This window comes from Frankliniella occidentalis, unplaced genomic scaffold, assembly GCF_000697945.3.
Source record: "Frankliniella occidentalis isolate FOCC.00 unplaced genomic scaffold, Focc_3.1 Scaffold2, whole genome shotgun sequence".
NCBI classification, from domain to species: Eukaryota; Metazoa; Arthropoda; class Insecta; order Thysanoptera; family Thripidae; genus Frankliniella; species Frankliniella occidentalis.
The window spans coordinates 746,830-750,360 of record NW_026267132.1 but is presented as its reverse complement, the minus strand read 5'-3'; the positions used below and the strand labels follow the sequence as shown (position 1 = coordinate 750,360).

Genomic DNA, 3,531 nt, shown 5'->3' with positions numbered 1-3,531 from the left:
GTGTGTGTGTGCATGCGTGTCTTCGCACCTCGCCTCAGCGCCGTGTCCTCTCCTCGGCCTGACTTCCCTCCCACTCACTCTCACGCGCACAGGTCACTCACACACTCCCACGGCCGGCTCGCGGCCCTTGCTCTGCTCGTTCCTGGAACAACAAGTGCACGCATGTCTTGGGCCCTTCAGCTCGGGGCTCGGCCGTTACATGCGAGACCCTCTAAGGCCCTCCCTGATCCCCTTAAGGCCCGTGTAGGCTGCTGCGGCCCTATATCGTTCAGGCCCGCGCGCACTCTGTCCCGCCCGCATGACAAAACCATCATTATTATCACAGGATTTACCGCCCGACTTTGGCGCACGCGGTATTCCAGTCCGTCATCATCAATGCTCTCGAGGATGGCCACGGCAGAGGCCTCCGGATGGCGGGGCGGGCATGAACCGCTCACCTCTCCCCCACCCCCTGGAGGGCGCTGCTGGCTCGACCCCACCCCGCTCTGTCGATCTTCACTCCCAATTCAAGAGTCACCTCCTCCCGCTCCGTAATGTGGAGACAGTAGCTGGCGCTGGCGTTCGCTCGACACCAGCGGGCCCCATCATCCGCCGGCGGCCTCCTCCCCGGGGGTGCTGCGCGGGGTGCGCGGCGGCCACCACCGCACCGCCGCGGGCCCACCGCCGGGGGATGGCCTGCGCCGCGCCGCCCCGCCGAGCGCGACCAGATGAAGAAGTCAGGGCCGCTCAGCTGGTTGCAGCAGCCGCCGCGCAGCTGAGGGGGGGAAAGAGAAGGGTGCGGGCCTCGCGGACCACGCGTCCAAACAAACCAGCCGAGCAAGGCGACGCGACGCGACGCCTACTCCAACGGTCGTGTCGTCCATGCAGCCCCGTGGGTTCGGACGCCGCCCTCGGTTTGTCGTCGCTCGTTTTATTGTCCGTCTCTCCGTGGTACAGGGTACAGCGTACAGCCCGGGTCGGCGATGCCCCCGACGTGCTACCGACTTACTCCTCCAGCAGATCGGGCTGAGTCACGAGGAGCTCGTCATGGGCGTGATTACGTCTCGTCGACGCGGTCAACGAGCAAGCACGCAGGGCCTGGCTGTGGGGCTAGAGCTCTCGAACTGTCTCACGAACGAGCTGGTCCAGGACGCGTGCGCCGCCGCGGGGAGAGGTGGCCGCTGCGGCCGCGACGCCCGCGAGCCTCCTGGCGGCGCGGCCTCCTGCCGTAGCACGGGACAGCCATTTTGTCCGCCCCCCTCGCTCCAGCAGCGGCCGCGCTCCAGAAGCGCCCGCTCCAGCTCCCCCCTCCCCTCCCGCCCCGGGGCCGCGCCGCTGGAGGGGAGGGAGGACGGGACGGGGAGGTCATGACTCCGCCTTGTCGGCCCGCAACGCCACGCCACGCCTCGCCTCTCAGTTCCCGCGGTCGCCGCCGCGCGGCGCTGCCGGCGTGGTCCCGACCCGCGGGAGGCGAGGCATAACCCTCTCTCTCCTCCGGCACTCCGGCCCGCGGAGGATGTCCATGTCCACCCGCTCCCCTGGACCCGGAGCCTGCGTCCGGTCCAGCCCCGAGGGGTATACTACTGCACTGAGAAAAGTCAATGTACAGCCCACAAAACAAAAAATCCGGTTTGAAAAAAATAAGAGAAAATCAGAAAAAATGAAATGAATCAGGGAATAGTCATATGTGAAAAACAAAATCTGCGCCCGTCATTACCTGGGAGCTATCGACGCCGGTCGGTCCTCTACGTAGTTAATATGAGAGGAAATTAGAACACAGGCCTAATCTTAAATTTGTATCATCTGCTTTCAAGATTGATTCTTAATTTATCCTCTTCTTATTACCGAAACTGAAATGGTCTATTTTTTATTAAGATGCTGCGAGTGTGTTGTTTTTGTGATTATATACAATAACGTTGGAAATTTAAAGGAAACTGTTGCCATAAAAACAAACTACAAACCAGAAACCTACACTTGAAATTTTTAATTTATTACCGTCAGTCTTCTCATCTCTGGGCGTTTCTCGGCTGGACGGGCGGGCGGCCCCGCCCCGCGCACTCTCCACCCCGTCATCGCATCCTGCGGCCGCAAACGCGCGCCGGGCCGGCCGGGCCCCCGATACGCGATATGAATCTACAGACAATGAATAACTTACTTTGAAATGAATCTGGCGATAAGTCGAGCGGGGCGAGGCGCGGAGGGGGAGGGGGTAGGTTCTGGTAAATAGAATGTGTGGTGGGGGTACAGCGACACGCCGAGGCGTTTTGATCCGCTACAGCAGCTGGCTGCCGTACACACGACCCTGATTAGACCAATAAACGGGTTTCTCTCTCTCTCTTTCACTAACTAGTCCGCTCTCTATCTCTTTCTTTCTCTCCCCCTCTCTCAATTTCTCTCTCCCTCTCTCTTTTACTCACACATACATACATACACCACCCACCACCCCTATTTTCCAACGCTTTTCCGTGCATCCGCTGCCCAGCCACGTGACATGCATATTTCCCGGTCGTCTCTCTTCGCCTGAGGTCAAGAGTCGGTCAAGACCTTGCATTCAGCGGCCATCGGCCCAGCCGAGATACTCTGCGGTCGATATCCATTTCTCTGATGCTATCTCCCCTGTTTTATAGAAATCGAGCCCAGTAGTAACACCAGGTTGTGGTTGAGCGTAGCGTGCGGTTTGCGCCAACCGCCGGTAGGGCACAGAACTCAAACTCAATAGGATGTTCATGCATATTTGAGCTCTGTCACATACCAGGTGGCTGTTTAACCCCGCGCACTTCTGTAGTTAGACTGTACCGCACGCACGAGTGCCGGTGGGTTGCCTACTCGCCCGGCCCGTAAGGCGCCGTGGACAGGGGCGATAGGCAAGCCCGTCCGCGCTCATGCGTGCGGTACAGTCTAACTACAGAAGTGCGCGGGGTTAATCAGCCACCAGGTATATTCTAACAAGTCAATACACTGACAAAATAATAATCCTTTCGTGTGGGTGCCATTTTATGCATTTCATTTACTTTCCTCTTATTTCGAAGATATCATAATACACTGTTTTGATTCGTGGAGGATTGTGAACTTGCTGGTCCTGGGGGCTTCCCGACCGCGCTGCTGCGGGCGCACGGCGCGCGCGCGTGAATCCCGACCGAGAGAGCCGGAGAAGAGCAGGGGGAGAGGGGCTGGCGCGGGCTGGAGGGAGGGGAGGCTGCCGTGGACCTGCCCGTCGTCCTCTTCACAGAACCGCAAATCCTGGGCTAACCAGGGCCGCGTGCCCGCCTGACCCGCACTTCACCCACCCGGGTTCGAACACTCGGCTCCGTCGGCCGATCGTAAAACTTTCCCCCCGCCCGGCTAGCTCACAGTTGTTGGAACGATCCGACTGCGCCACCGTCACCTTCCTTAGTTGCAGCGAGCTTTTTTCGGGGTGCAATAACGGTCGGTGGTTGCAAGCCTGGTTGCTCCACCTCTGGTTGCACCGCCTGGTTGCACCGCCTGGTTGCACCGCCTGGTTGCACCGCCTGGTTGCACCGCCTGGTTGCACCGCCTGGTTGCACCGCCTGG

The 3,531-nt window shown here is 59.9% G+C and overlaps 1 protein-coding gene across 2 annotated transcripts in view; it reads left to right on the top strand.

Annotated features, from left to right (window-relative positions):
* LOC113213511 (homeotic protein ocelliless-like) overlaps positions 1–3,531 on the top strand; it is a 29,646-nt gene that overhangs the window by 1,129 nt on the left and 24,986 nt on the right. The window lies entirely within an intron of this gene.